The sequence below is a fragment of the Labeo rohita genome, chromosome 24 (genome assembly GCF_022985175.1).
Source record: "Labeo rohita strain BAU-BD-2019 chromosome 24, IGBB_LRoh.1.0, whole genome shotgun sequence".
In the NCBI taxonomy this organism is placed as follows: Eukaryota; Metazoa; Chordata; class Actinopteri; order Cypriniformes; family Cyprinidae; genus Labeo; species Labeo rohita.
The window spans coordinates 7,087,444-7,104,530 of record NC_066892.1 but is presented as its reverse complement, the minus strand read 5'-3'; the positions used below and the strand labels follow the sequence as shown (position 1 = coordinate 7,104,530).

At 34.8% G+C, this 17,087-nt stretch overlaps 1 protein-coding gene across 1 annotated transcript in view; it reads left to right on the top strand.

Moving 5' to 3' along the window:
* The window catches only part of cnbd1 (cyclic nucleotide binding domain containing 1), a 62,751-nt gene that overhangs the window by 8,929 nt on the left and 36,735 nt on the right, over positions 1-17,087 (top strand). The gene's annotated exons all lie outside the window — the stretch shown is intronic.

The following is a 17,087-nucleotide window of genomic DNA, read 5'->3' as shown; positions in this document are numbered from 1 at the left end:
CGGCACAGGACTGTGGGATTGAAATCTCCAAATATTATTTCCTCCTGTTATATGTTGCTTGTAGGTGTTTGGATATCGTTTCTTGTGATATAATCTTTCTCATTCATTCACTGAACTTCCCAGGGATAATGCATCTGTTTTTATTGGTTGTTCTTGAGCTTTGTAGGACAGATAGGCACTAGAGACAGGAAAGAGGATATGGAGATCCTTCAGTGCAGGATCAGAGCATGCTTGGTGTAAAAAATTAATATGAACTAGATTTTTATATATTCTGTGGAAAAAGCTCACCTCGAGCTTCTGTGATACTTGCTTTACTGTGTATGGCAAAGATTCCTCTTTTAATTTACACTGTTGTCAAAAAGTTTGTGGTTGGTAAGATTTTTTTTTTTAGTGTCTTTAAATCTTTTTTTCAAAGTTGCGAGTTATAAAGTCAGATTTGCAAGATATAAATTCACAATTAATTGCGAGAACATATCAGACTTTTTACTCCCTCAGAATTGGACTTTATGACAGGCAATTGCGAGTTTATTTCTCACAATTCTGAGAAAAAAGTTTGCCAGAGACAAACTCGCATTTCCAAGAAAAAGTACGAATTGCGAGAAACAAACAGGAATTTCCGAGAAAAAAGTCAGAATTGCGAGAGACAATTGGGCATTTGCAAGAAAAAGTCTGAATCGCGAGAAAAAAGTCTGAATTTTTAGATATAGACTCGGAATTGCAAGAAAAAAGTCTGAATTGCTAGAAAAAAAGTGAGAATTGTGAGATATAAACTCGGAATTGCGAGAGAAAAGTCTGAATTGCGAGATATGAACTTGCAATTCCGAGTGCTCAGTATTCGCTCTGATTATGTTCTACCATGGTGCACTGGTGCAAGCTTCTCCTGTGGGATAGTGGTGTTTGTTAATGCTTAAGGTTTTCAAAAAATGTATTATGTGTTAAACTTTGGCGCTTTAAACTGATAAAAAAGTAAACTCGGAATTGCAAGAAAAAAGTCAGAATTGTGAGATATAAACTCGTAATTACGAGAAAAACATCTGAATTGTGAGATATAAATTGAGAATTGTGAGGAAAAAAGTCTGAATTGCGAAAAAAAATTGAATTGCAAGAAAAAAGTCAGAATTGTGAGATATAAACTCAGAATTGTGAGGAAAAAAATCTGAATTGCGAGATATGAACTCGCAAATACGAGAAAAACGTCTGAATTGCGAGATATAAATTGAGAATTGCGAGGGGAAAAAAGTCTGAATTGCGAGATATAAACTCGTAATTACGAGAAAAACGTCTGAATTGTGAGATATAAATTGAAAATTGCAAGGAAAAAAGTGAATTGCGAAAAAAATTAAATTACAAGAAAAGAGTCAGAATTGTGAGATATAAACTCGGAATTGCGAAGAAAAAAGTCTGAATTGTGAGATATAAACTCAGAATTGTGAGGAAAAAATTTTTAATTGTGAGATATAAACTTGGAAATTAAACTGATGAAAATGTAAACTCAGAATTGCGAGAAAAGGTCAGAATTGTGAGATATAAACTTGGAATTGCAAGAAAAAAGTCTGAATTGTGAGATATAAATTTGGAGTTGCAAGAAAAAAGTCAGAATTGCGAGATATAAACTCGGAATTGCGAGGAAAAAAGTCTGAATTGTGAGATATAAACTCAGAATTGTGAGGAAAAAATTTTTAATTGTGAGATATAAACTTGGAAATTAAACTGATGAAAATGTAAACTCAGAATTGCGAGAAAAGGTCAGAATTGTGAGATATAAACTTGGAATTGCAAGAAAAAAGTCTGAATTGTGAGATATAAACTCAGAATTGCGAGGAAAAAGAATCTGAATTGTGAGATATAAACTCGGAATTTCAAGGAAAAAAGTCTGAATTGTGAGATATAAATTTGGAGTTGCAAGAAAAAAGTCAGAATTGCTAGAAAAAAAGTGAGAATTGTGAGATATAAACTCGGAATTGCGAGAGAAAAGTCTGAATTGCGAGATATGAACTTGCAATTCCGAGTGCTCAGTATTCACTCTGATTATGTTCTACCATGGTGCACTGGTGCAAGCTTCTCCTGTGGGATAGTGGTGTTTGTTAATGCTTAAGGTTTTCAAAAAATGTATTATGTGTTAAACTTTGGCGCTTTAAACTGATGAAAAAGTAAACTCGGAATTGCAAGAAAAAAGTCAGAATTGTGAGATATAAACTCGTAATTACGAGAAAAACATCTGAATTGTGAGATATAAATTGAGAATTGTGAGGAAAAAAAGTCTGAATTGCGAAAAAAAAATTGAATTGCAAGAAAAAAGTCAGAATTGTGAGATATAAACTCAGAATTGTGAGGAAAAAAATCTGAATTGCGAGATATGAACTCGCAAATACGAGAAAAACGTCTGAATTGCGAGATATAAATTGAGAATTGCGAGGGGAAAAAAGTCTGAATTGCGAGATATAAACTCGTAATTACGAGAAAAACGTCTGAATTGTGAGATATAAATTGAAAATTGCAAGGAAAAAAGTGAATTGCGAAAAAAATTAAATTACAAGAAAAGAGTCAGAATTGTGAGATATAAACTCGGAATTGCGAAGAAAAAAGTCTGAATTGTGAGATATAAACTCAGAATTGTGAGGAAAAAATTTTTAATTGTGAGATATAAACTTGGAAATTAAACTGATGAAAATGTAAACTCAGAATTGCGAGAAAAGGTCAGAATTGTGAGATATAAACTTGGAATTGCAAGAAAAAAGTCTGAATTGTGAGATATAAACTCAGAATTGCGAGGAAAAAGAATCTGAATTGTGAGATATAAACTCGGAATTTCAAGGAAAAAAGTCTGAATTGTGAGATATAAATTTGGAGTTGCAAGAAAAAAGTCAGAATTGCGAAAAAAATTATTTGAAACTCAGAATTACAGGGGAAAAAGTCTGAATTGTGAGATATAAACTCAGAATTGCAAGGAAAAAATGACTGCAAATTTTTATCTCGCATTTCTGACTGAATTGTGATTTTATATCATGCTGTTCTGAGAAAAAAAATCTGAATTACGGCTTTATATCTCGCAATAATGACTTTTTAACTTGCAATTGAGAATTTATATCTCACAATTCTGAGAAAAAAGTCAGAATGGGTATTACGCAATTCTGAGGAAAAATGTGAGAATTGCAAGACTCAATTGCGAGAAAAAAGTTTTCTTTCTAATATGCTGATTTGCATATTGAAAAGATATTATTGAAAAGAATTTAATTGAAAAGGATTTATTATTTATTAGAAGTACAAATACTGTATTTTGCAACAAAAATGTCTTCAGTGTCACTTTCTCATCAGTTTAATATACCAAAGTTTAATACATAATACATTTTTTTGAAAACCTTAAGTATTAGCAAGCACCACCATCCCACAGGAGAAGCTTGCACCAGTGCATCATGGTAGAACATAATCAGAGTGAATACTGAGCACTCAGTATGTGATGGATGGACTGTGCCTTAGGCTGAGTTAATGGAGGCAGATGGCAAAGCATTTCTCCTGGATTGCTTCACTACTTTGATGTGCTTTGCATGCTTAGTTATAACAAGAGAACATTTGTGCTTTAACATGCCATATTTTAACTGAGTAACATGGATCATGTACAGAAAGCTTCATGCATGGGCAGTTCGAAGGAGAACTTCCTGTGATACCCGTTTTGCATTTGTAGTGACATTACCTACGGGGCTTTGCGATGCCCTTGTAGACGGTTCTTAATGCTTCTTCATGTCTTCACGTGTTTTTTCCCTCCCAGCTCAGTTTCGAGATATCTGGGTCGTGTATGCCAATTGCCACCGGGGGAATTTGTTTAAAAGATGTGAGCTGGATAAAAGAAATAGGTCATGATTTTATTCGATTTGGGAGACGGAGTCGTCTCGTCCCTGTGAGATTCCGTCTTGTGACATTCAGCGAACTGTATTGTGAAAGAATCTCAGCCATGTGGAAATGAGATTAGAAAGGGTCAAAAATCACAAGCCCAAAGCGATAGACACTCAACGGTTTCACAGGAATCACTGATCAATGATAAATGAGGGCCCAAGGGTTTGTTTTAAAGGTAAACAAAACACTAATTTATTTAACATCAACATGAAATCAAAATATACCCTGCTACTTTTTGCTGGTCTCGTTGTGTATGGCTGTTTAGTGCATGTTATTCTAAAAAGAAAAAGCCTTGTCTTTCTATGAAAAAGCAATAACATGCTTTGATTTTGAATGATATGCCCTTACATTTCAACACTTGTATTTCATGGCCACAATCCAATCCATCCCAGATGGATAAAATCAAGGTCCAGCCTGTGGCGTTCTCACTGAATTTCCTGTTTCATAGTCAACCCCTGCTGGTAGATATCATAACTACACCATTTGGATCCAGTAGTAATTTTTTTCCAAGCAAGCAAAATTGCTGATTAAGAAACATTTTTGTCTTATTATCTGTGTTAAAAACAGTTGTGCTGCTTAATATTTTTGTGGAAACCACGATATACTACCTTTTAAATGTTAGGGGTAAAATAAAAAAGGATTGTTAACTCAAAAATGAAAATTCTGTCAGTAATTACTCACTCTCATGTCATTCCAAACCTGTGAGACCTTCGTTCATCTTCATGACACAAATTAAGATATTTTTGATGAAGAGCTTTCTAAAACTGCATAGACAGCAACACAACTGACACGTTCAAGGTCCAAAAAGGCAGTAAGGACATCGGTAAAATAGTCCATGTGCAAAGAAAACAAAAATAACCACTTTATTTAACAGTTTCTTCTCTTTCCTGGTAGTCTTCACATGCATTCACAAGAGTATCACAATGCATGTGTGTAGCGCTGCTGACGCAGGAGCCAACGTTCTGACCTAGAACGTCCATCTCTCTTAGGCTGCATTCATGCTGTGAGCCTTAATGCTTACTTACAATTAATTATTATTATTCTTATCCTTATTTTTTTTTAACAATATGAACAGCGTTGCCACGTTTTCACAACAAAATCCACGCAATTGCTTCTCAAAACATAGTCCAAAACTACACAGTCGCATTCCAGGGGGTAAATATTGCATCAGTGGGGTCACGGAGTTGAAAAACAACCTGCGGCAACAGTAGAAAAAGTAGTCCAATTCCGTGGGAAAACTGTGGACCTGGCAACACTTGCGCAACGCGCTGTCATGTAGAAGTGATCACGGAGGACATAAAGTGATTATATGTTTGTTTATAGTGTGATCTGCTGCAGAAGCCAGCAAAATTATGCGCAGGCAATATGAAAAATAAAGACAAGGATGTGACAGAAGAGTTTTGAAACTTTTATGATGCAAGCCCTCATGTGAGTGTTACTTGTATAGACATTTACCGCCACCAGCTGTCAGATTTAGTTTCTTATTTAGAGTATAATTTCATTAAATAAATAAATAAATATATAATAATAATAATAAAAACATGAAAGGGATAGTTCACCCAAAGCATTTTAATTCTGTCATCATTTACTCAACCTCATGTCATTTCAAACCTTTCTTTTGTGGAACATAAAAGAAGGTATTTTGAAGACTGTTGGTAACAAAGCTGTTTTGGTTACCAGTGACCTTTATTATATGAACAAAAAATACATAGATGTTTCTCAAATATCTTCTTTTATGTTCCATGGTTTATGTTAGGCTGTTGCAGCCTAAATGTTTATGCATAGTAAATTTTATCCTGAATCAAATAATATATTTCTTTCTAAAGCTACAATTTGTAATATCTACTTGATACTTTCTCATTTAATACAAAAATAGCTTTAAATAATCTTTTGAGGGTATTTTTAGTCAAATTTATTTTGTGATTATTTAGGTTGATTAATCTAAACATCATGTAATTAATTAGATTAAAATTTTTAATTGACTGACAGCCCTAATTCTGACACATCATACTTCCACTAACTACCTTTCGCAAATGTCTTGATAACTTTGGTCATGTCAAATCTTTGAAGTTACTCCCATAAGTTCAGAATCATGATGAATGTTGATCTAAAATGACATAAAAGTCACATGAAATCCGATGCACAACATATGGAAGAGGCAAAAATCGTAATTGAAAAGATCAGATTCCAGATTCCGAAGATGGCAGATTTCAAATCGCTTAATTTCAGGGTGTGAATGTGAGTAGCTTTCTTAATTATAAATCTCCTTAAATGTTGAATAGCTTCGATATGTCAGATTTCAGAAGTAAAATGGGTTGCACTCTGCGTTTTGTGTAGCTTGCAATGTGGACTTTACTCCACTGTCATTGCTCACGCTTCTAAGTACATTTAAACCCATCTGAAGGTCATCCGGTGACCTGGTGTGTGTACATGCACTAACCTATATGGGTTTGTTGTCTAGTGTGTCTTTACATCTGCTCTTGTCATGAAGCCAGTTTTCCCCATCCAGGTCTCACGGGGAGCTGGACCAACTGTGCTGGCAACACGTACGCACACACTTCCTGCTCTTGCACACTGTTCCCGTGAGAGCTTGTCTCTCTGCCAGCTCTGGAGGCAGGAAGTGCTTGGCTTCCCCCCGCGCTGGCTTCGCCCATGTAGCTCCATGTCCAGGAGGCCATTGTAGCAGTGAGAGCAGGGCAGTGATGGGGGGGGGGCTGCTCCAGGAACCAGCGGAAGACGTTCGGCTTATTTAATGAAGGAAGCCGGCCAGCACAACCTGCTTTGTGTGCACTTTCTGACTGTATTTTTGTTATAGTTCAAGTATTTATTTTGCTCTGGGTTTCTGGGCTCTGACCCCTCCTCAAGATTTCACCCTTTCCCACAATGCTTCTCCTGTGTTTCCTGGGGATGTGAGCTGGGCAGAGAAACACACTTTGACCCAGAAAACTTTTTAGTGTTACCTGAAACACTAATCAGGGCATATATATTTAATATATATATATAATTTAATATATATATTTAGTGCTGTTAAAATAGATTAATCATGATTAATCGCATTCTGTATATATATCTTAATTAAATATTTACATGCCTCTAAATCCATCTGACCTTTTTCTTTAAAATAAGCATTTTTATCAGGATCCTATGAATAGGTTTCTATGTAAGTACCGGCACTTCTAACTGAGCTGAGGCTGGGATTTAGCGAGTTTGAAGTAAAAGTATTTGATGGACGAGCATTCACTCATTATCATTATCTCATTTTTGACCGAGGTGGCTTTTAGCTGGTTTTGCATCTGAACTCTTGATATAGATATAAATACACAGAGTACACACATATATATTATGTAAACACAAACTTTTCTTTTTGATTCCATTAATCGTGATTATATTAATTGATTTGACAGCATGTACATAAACTTGTATTTTCGATGCAAGTAATCATGATTAATTGATCTAACAGCATGTAATGTGTGTGTGTGTGTATGTGTCTGTGCGTGTGTGTGTAATTATGTATAAAACAACTTTTTATTGTTTATTTAAAAGGTTCAATTTGTTCTACCAGTGCATCAGGTAACATGAACTAACAGTGAACAATATGATGTATTAATCTAGGTTAATGTTAATTTTTAAGCTCTTATTATAAGATTCCATATAATAATAATAATAATAATAATAATAATAATAATTTTTTGTTAAATATTTAACTATGAACTGTTTAATAGTTTATTACTAAACTATTATTATTATTAATAAATATTATTATTATGTATTTATGCAGAAACTTACGCTTTATATATATATATATATACATATATATATATATATAATATATATAAATATTTTGTTATATAATTTTATATATATATATGTATGTATAACTATTATATAATATTTATATAATATATAATTATATATATATATATATATATATATATATAGACACACCATGTATTTATAAATATGGTTATAAGGTCAATGTTCATTTTAAGCTCTTATTATAGGATTCCAATAATAATAATTTTGTTACATTTTTAAGAGTTAGCTGTATTTCTTTTTTATTATTAATTATTATTATTGTTATATATTTATGTGAAAACTTAAGTTTTACACACACGTATGTACTACTGCTTTTATAATATAACTATAATTTATTATATATTATATATAAATCTTTTATATATATATATATACACAGACTCAATGACTGGCCCTAGAGCAAAGTATTTAAAATCTCCTTGTTCACACAGTTTTTTTCACATCTATGAACATTTCAAACCACAATTTAACATCTGTCACCATCTATATATTCAGCCAACGGGTGTGATTATCATCCAGTACAGTTCAGATGTGTATATCACGTGAAATGTTTATTTATATGGTGTTTTCTTAAAGTTTAGATCATTTGGAAAGCTCTGGGGGTTATGTGTGCGGAGACAACGAATGGCTGGCTTCCCTATCAGCCTACAGCTTTAAACCGCTGATGTATTTGCTGTTTAAGATGTTGTCATGGTAACAACTGATGAGGGCTGTTGAACGTGCGAGACCACATGAAAACGGAAAAAAATCCTAAACTTTGTACCTCTTTTGTATATTCACTTCTTCTTACTCAGTGGTGATATTTGAATTCAATTCATTGTTTATCATTTGGTTTTAAATAAGGGTTACATTCTCATTTGTGGTGTATATAATAAATGTCCAGTTTAAGGTCAGTGCCTTAGTGCTCAATGGACCTTTACAGATAATTTGTTGATATTATGTATTTAATCAACATGCCTTATTTCAGTCCAATGGGTCCCTGTGCGTCTTATTGGAAAAAACATTTTCTGAGCGTAAAGGTGCTGTGTGTATTTTTTATTTTTTTTGACAGTACTAAATTATAAAAATACCATAGGCCAGTTTTACTAAAAAGGGCAAATTAGCGTGAGAGCGCAATTCCAAAACAACACCGCATTGTATTTACTAACAACATGCAAATTAAAGAACACAGATGCAACATCTCATTTACACATCAACCAATGCAGTATACCAAGCGCAGCACAAATTAAGAAAAAAAAAGTAAGGTTTGCTAGAAGTTTTGATAGACTTGGTATTGCATGACTCCTAGTTGAGGGTTCCAAGTCGTCTTTTTTTTTCCTGAAGCAAATTCAAAATAACATGGCTTGGCAAATGATATGTTCGAATAACGTGTTCTTCTGGCATTCCAAATAAATGAATACATATGGAAAAAAATCCTCACCCTTCTAACCACGCACTCTGTTTTCTGTGTTGCCTCATCCTAACAACAATAATTTAAGCCATTTCAAGTGCAAAATAGTTTAAGTCATGCTTTTTGGGCGTTAAATAATAGAGCAGAGGCCAGTAATTTGACGAGCGCAAATGTTAGTAAAAAGCATTGCGTAATTCATTTGATTACTCTCCTCCTAGAAATTTGGCATCTGAAAGAAAAACTCCTACAAATGCATATTCAATAAGGTCAGGTGCAAAAACCTTTTAACTGTCCATGCCTTTTCAGTGCTAATTCTTCATTGTGTGTCTTTACTAAAACATGACAGTACAGATGTAATGCCAAAAAGACGTTTTCTCGAAATTCACATACTTGTTTCATTGAAAAACAGTGCTATAGCCGTTATTCTATTTTGAAGTGTGTGTTTCGTGACGGAATGTCTGTTTTTGTTTTGATCTGTGTGAATCCGCTCACTGCCTGTTTACCCAATAGAATTTTGACTGCCGGGTTGCCAGGTGGTGGAAAACAGAGCTTATTGCGGCCATGGATGCCAGCAAATGATCAGATCAGATCAGAGATTAGTCTACTAGGGTTTCCCACAATAGTCGACTAACCGTTAGCCAACGAGAAAAGGCTTGGTCAACCAACGTTTTATTAGTCGCTTAGTCGCCGAAAAAAAATAGTACATCAGGCAGGACATCCAAACACTCATCAATCATTCATCGACCTCAAATATGGCTTTTCATCTGAAAGATGTATGTAGGAGCAACTTTACATGGCAGCTCAATCAAATGTTAACCTAGAAAAATGTGCACTATTGAAGTGCCATGCAGCGTGTGGAAACTGAATAGTAGCATGCTCACTGCATGACAAATGGAGCCGCTGCTGTGGTCACTTGCTCTTAAAATATTCATTTTTGGTCATACGGATAAAAGTAATACATCGTTTCTGTTAAGACTGTGTTTGTTTGTGCACTGAGAATAACAACAAAATGTTGTGCTTTTGTAAAATAATGAACAGGATGCAGTTTCTGCTGTCTTGGTCTCTGTGAACTTGAGCATGAAACTCTGTGTACTTGCCTTACAGATATGAAAAATATATTTATAGAGAGTAAAATGTCTACTTTAAAATGAACCAATTCAAATAGAAAACATATGAAACATGCATACAGGCACACTCACTATTGCGGAGATGACTAGTCAGTGTTGCTGACTTCATCTCTTAAGCCGAAAACAAAGAAAGTACTAGTTTATCAATAAATTATTAAAATGTTAATGGAATCTTCTTCCTGTTTTTCCCTGACACATTCATAATTATTATATCTGGTAGGCTGTGGGTCCAAACACATGCTTTAGGGTGGTATATTAAAAATCAAAGGGCTCAGGGGAGGCAATTTTTTTTTTCTCTCCACTTTTTTTGAGGAGGTACTGCCTCGCTTGCCTCCTCAGAGGACGCTTCTGGACCATAGGCATATTAAAATGTGGATAAAACAACACGTCAACTTACAGTGCGTATTAGACTCGTCGCCTTTTATTATCAAATGCGCTCCTCAATCTGGCAACCCTGTCCCAGAAAATAATTATTATAATAATAATAGTCTATCTGTGCCAGAAAATATTTTTTTCTGACTTCAGGATTTGTAGATCATGATCCGTTGCCGTGGATCAGTTTGTTCTTTCAGAAGACATTTATGATCAGAAATGTAATATTTTTGGACAATAAGAAACAAGAAACACCCAGGATTTCATTACTCTTCACTGTGGGAAAAAAAGAGTGCCAGAGAGAAGTTAACCAGACTGGATTTTTTCTGGAAATATGACCAGGTTCAGGTGCCGTTCGCAAATGGTATCGCTGACGATGGAGTCAGGGGATAAGTGCACTGGTAAATCTCTTTACTGGAGGAGTGAGGTTTCTTACCAGAACGCCTCTGAATATAACAACAGCTGCAGTGGAAACTTCATCATCATCATTGGAGAGGTTGAACGGGATTGGGAAGAAGGGAAAGTCCACTTTTGGGCAGGTCAATCAAGGCTTGGTGCTTTGGAGCAGACTCTCTTGTTGTCAGGCTTGAGAACAGAAAACACAAACACCTAAAGAATTTATTTGTCCCAAAGCTGGATAAATGAACTCATTGACTTAACAAGTTTTAATCGAAACCGGGTATTTTGGCCTGATTCTGTTGTGTTCACGTCAGCAGAACAGCTTGTAGGAAAGAAAAATCACAAATAAGCTCTATTTAATATCTTTTGTTTCTGTGAGACAAAAATGTGATGAAATGGAGACCAAATGGAGACTTTTACTGAAGTCTTTTGCTTCTCAGATGAGAAAAAGACTCAGAAAATCTCTGGCTTTCTCAGGTCTAAGGTCAGAGATTTATATTTGATCCAAAATCTTTTCTTATGTTATCAGATTTGCTAGATACTAAAATTACTAAAGCTAAAACTGAATTAAAAAATAAAAGATATTGCAAAATAGTAATAAACCCTATATAAATAACACTGGACTTAAATCAAACTGGTTAATTTAGATACTACCATTTGATTAACTTTTTTGTGTTTACTTAATAGAACTCTTGTTTATTTATTTATTTTTTAACAGCAAGTGAAAGTTTATGAGCTATGAAAGTGCAACTTTTGAGTTATAACATTTTCTTGAGGAATTGTTGGAGAGCGTTTGGCCCGAACAAAAGCAAAGCAGAAAGCTGCACACTTATTTCCCTGTCTTTGCTTTATAATATGGTTTTATAGCAAAAATGTAGACGAGTGATTGATCCCTACGGGTTGCCGCTGACAAACCGCCTCACTGTGCCCAAAATGTTTATAAGTTGCAGTATCAAGTCTGAAAATCTGTTTTGTTTTGTTTTTCTTACACAACGATTTAAGTTTTCCCATTTAGCAGAATCTCCTGCTAGGCGTGTGAAAGGGTTTTGTTTTCACAGAGTGGTGTTTTGGTCCAAAAAAACGTTCCCAGTTTTGATGACATACACACGTGTTGGCTGAGGCGTCTTATTTAACAGTTCTGACAGTTATAATTTGTGCTTGAGCTCTGTTTTGTCAGGATTCGGGACTCTTTGGCTATTAGCGGGAGAACCTCAGAACCAGCTGCAAAACTGAGACTTCTGACAGCTGCTACATGTGAGGAAACAGATCCCGTATTTTCTTTCTCTCTCACAAGTCCTTGGCAGCCAAGCTATGGTTGGTGGATTTCAATTAAGCAAAATCGCAGAGATCCAACTCACTGTACTTATTTAGTTCTCTTAAACTTAATGGTGCTTCTGTTTAGTTCACTAGCAGTGTCCCAGACAGGCTGTTTAAAGGAGAAGTCCACTTCCAGAACAAAAATTTACAGATGATGTACTCACCCCCTTGTCATCCAAGATGTTCATGTCTTTCTTTCTTCAGTTGTAAAGAAATTATGTTTTTTTGAGGAAAACATTTCAGCATTTTTCTCCATATAACGGACTGATATGGTGCCCCGAGTTTGAACTTGAATATTTACTCATCCTGAGATCATCAAAAATGTTGATGAGTTTGTTTCTTTATCAGAACAGATTTGGAGAAATGTAGCATTACATTACTTGCTCACTAACAGATACTCTGCAGTGAATGGGTGCCGTCAGAACAGCTGATAAAAACATCACAATAATCCACACGACTCCAGTCTGTCTGTTAAAGTCTTCTGAAGCAAAAAGCTGAGTGTTTGTAAGAAACAAATTCGTCATTAAGGCTTAATATCTGTTGCTCTTGGCCAAAACAGCAGTCCACAATCCATAAAAAACACTTCACCCACTGAAAAAGTCCATCACCTGTTGTTCTCCCACATCAAAATCCAACCACATATTTGTTTAGAACTGGACTGTTTTTGCTTGTAAACGGTGCTTGATCTGTGCATATTTCTTTCCTGATTCAGACAAGACACCTTTTTCACTGGAGAAAGCAGTGTTGTGGATAAAAAGCTTGTTGATGGATTTATTGCAAAAGCAGCTTTTCATTTCGCATTAATTGATGGACTGGAGTGTTGTGTTTTACTTGTGAATTGTTTTTATCAGCTGTTTGGATTCTCATTCTGACGGCACCCATTCACTGCAGAGGATCCACCAGTGAGCATGATGCAATGATAAATTTCTCCAACTCATATAGATCTTATATGGCCTGAAGGTAAACAGATTTTCAGCAAATTCGCATTTATGGGTGAACTATTCCTAGTATTAAACCAGCACTAACCAGAACCATCCTGGACCGCCTTGGAAATTCTTTCTGTCCTTTTTCAGTAGAGATTTTAGACTGTAAGACTGCAGCTATCTGATGCGCATGATGAATGCGGCTTTAGACGTTTCCGATAAAGCAGCTATGGTAACAGTCTCATTCAGCTTGTCTATTCTGACTTTCTTGGTGGGATAAAAGAGATGAAAAGTACAGCGAAATCATTTTGTTTCTAAATGCTGGCTTGACTTTTTTCCCCCTCCTATTTTGCCTGAGCTCGAGAAAAGTGCTGCAGACAATTTAAGGCAAGACAGTGGAGGTTATCAGCAATGAGATTTGTGCGTTCAGATTGAATTGATTACCCGGAGAAGGTTTCCCTTTTATCTTCAAAGTAAAGTGGCACTTAGAATTTGAATTAAGTTTGCTGGCCATTCTGACCCCAAAACAGCTTTGTGGCTCTAACTTTGAGATAGCCCTTATCGATGTACCTCTTTCTCTGTGATTTATGTCAGTGGCTGCTCTCGGTTTAGTGGCAATTTTCCTGGTGCATTCTCTAGAGATAGTTCGCAGGAAAGTATTTGGTGGCTGATAAGATAGTGTTGTAAAGGCGGCCCGCTCCTCAGATAAGGACCATTACAGATATTTGTTGAAAGACAAAGCCTCTCGCTGTCCGACAGGCCTGTGAAAGCTGCTGGCCGATGAAACCTCTCTGATTTTGCTGTAATTGTCTTACAAACTGAGCAGCAAAACATGGAGAATGGTAGCAACCTTTGTTGTGGGCTTTTTGTGACACTTGTTTTCTCTTTGTTTATATTGAGTTTGTTATACTTTGACACAAAATGGGTTATTCTATAAATCAGGTTTCTATAAAACACTATGAAATATTTTAATACTTCAAAATGGGAAAATAGTGATTGCATGAGTCTTAAAGAGAGTTCACCCAAAAATGTAAAATTTTTCCCACGATTTACTCACCCGCAAATATTTCTACATGTATATGACTTTCTTCTTTCAGATGAATTCAGTCAGAGTTCTATTATAAAATGTTCTGGCTCTTTCAAGCTATATAATGCCAGTGAATGGGTGTTGAGATTTTGAAGTCCAATAAAGTACATCCATTCATCATAAAAAGTGCTCCACACAGCTCCGGGTAATAACTAAAGGCATTCTGAGGAGAATCGATGCAATTGTGTGAGAAAAATGTCAATATTTAAACCTTTACAAACCGTAATTTTTAGCTTCTGCTAATTATAATGTTTTAAATATGGATATTTTTCTTACACAAATGCATTGATTGGCTTCAGAAGGCCTTTATTAACCCCCGGGAGCCATGTGGAGTACTTTTTATGATGGATGGATGCACTTTATTGAACTTCAAAATCTCAACACCTGTTCAATGTTGATAAAGTCATTCACATCACAACAAAAACAGTAGTTTTCTTTAATAATGCTAATGCATTTTTGCCCTCTGCACATTGTGACGAAAGCAAAAGCTAGCAATTGGTCTTTATACCTTATATATCAGTCCAGATTATTACTTTAGATTATCATTTAGCCAAAAGACAAATGACATGATGTGGAGCCCCCAAATTTAAAGTTACAGTTCACCCAGAAATGAAAATTACCCCACCTTCAAGCCATCCTAGGTATATATGGCTTTGCTCATTCAGACGAATGAGTGGGTGTTGAGATTTTGAAGTTCAATAAAGTGCATCCATCCATCATAAAAAGTACTCCACATGGCTCCCGGGGGTTAATAAAGGCCTTCTGAAGCCAATCAATGCATTTGTGTAAGAAAAATATCCATATTTAAAACTTTATAATTAGCAGAAGCTAAAAATTACGGTTTGTAAAGATTTAAATATTGACATTTTTCTCACACAAATGCATCGATTCTCCTCAGAATGCCTTTAGTTATTACCCGGAGCTGTGTGGAGCACTATATATGATGAATGGATGCACTTTATTGGACTTTAAAATCTCAACACCCATTCACTGCCATTATAAAGCTTGGAAGAGCCAGGACATTTTTTTAATATAACTCAGATTGTATTCGTCTGAATGAGGAAAGCCATATACACCTAGGATGGCTTGAAGGTGGGGTAATTTTCATTTCTGGGTGAACTGTCACTTTAAATTTGGGGGCTCTACATCATGTCATTTGTCTTTTGGCTAACTGATAATCTAAAGTAATAATCTGGACTGATATAGAAGGTATAAAGACCAATTGCTAGCTTTTGCTTTCGTCACAATGTGTAGAGAGCAAAAATGCATTAGCATTATTAAAGAAACTACTGTTTTTGTTGTGATGTGAATGACTTTATCAACATTGAACAAGTGTGCATTAACTATTGGTTGTGTAGATCATTATTTTACACAGACGCTTGTTTTGTAGAATGGGACTCTTTTGGAAATTCAATAGTTTTTCTTCACTTTCTCATCCTCCCTCTCTCTCCCTTACTTCTGCTGTTTTTATTCAACACCACAGGCTCTGTATGTACCGCAATCAGCACATATTCTCACAAAAAAAGTTATAATTCAGTTTTTTCCTCCTATTCATTCAGCGATAAGTTCCCTCCAGTTAATTAGAATCTTATGGAGGGATTAAAGCTTGCAATTATTATTATCTACAGAGAATTCATAATTAATGGAAGTATATGGAAATGTCAGCGACAATCCTGGAATTAAGCCAGAGATCATTTCCTAGTCAGCTTCTGTTATTCGCTATTTCGAAGTCACCACTTAGGAAAATTTCAACACAAAAATGGTTTTCAGGTTTAATTTGGCCTTTGATGTGAAAAGCAGTTGTTTAGTAACAATGCACTTTTGTTGAACTAATATTGTATTTAGTGTTGAAGAAGAGATGAAAGAAATGCTGGCGAGGTGCATATGTGATCGGTTTGATTTTTTCCTGAGACTTACAATCAAAGAAAGATCTGATTTACCTTACAAGGCCTATGGCTTTGGTTTCATGCCGAAAGTGAACTATTATACACTACCAGTCAAAAGTTTTTTTGTTTTTTTTAAAGAAGTCTTTTCTGCTCACCAAGCCTGCATTTATTTGATCCAAAGTACAGCAGAAACAGTAAAATTTTGAAATATTTGAACTATTTAAATTTAAAGTTGTTTTCTATTAAAATATATTTTAAAATGTAATTTATTCCTGTGATTTCATTTTCAGCATCGTTACTCCAGTTACATGATCCTTCAGAAATCATTCTAATATTCTGATTTGCTGCTCTAAAAACATTTTTATTTTTTTATTTATATGTCTTTATCATCACTTTTGATTAATTTAAAGCATCCCTGCTAAATTTGCTAAATAAAAGTATTAATTTCTGTAATTTCGTTCTCAAAAAAAAAAAAAAAAAAAAGAAGTTATAGTGTGTACTATAAAAAATGTACTCAGCTGTTTTTAATATTGATAAAAAAAATGTTTCTTGATTTTCTGAAGGATCATGTGACACTAAAGACTGGAGTAATGATGCTAAAAAATCAGCTTTGAAATCACAGGAATAAATAATATTTTAAAATATATTCAAATAGAAAGCAGTTATTTTTAAATAGTAAAAATATTTCACAATTTTACAGTTTTTGCTGTACTTTGGATCAAATAAATGCAGGCTTGGTGAGCAGAAGAGGCTTCTTAAAAAAAACATTAAAAAGCTTACTGTTCAAAAACTTTTGACTAGTAGCATATTTGAACTGAAAAATAAAAATGGCATAAAAATAAATAAATAAAATCCCACCTTGGTTCAATGGCTTTATGG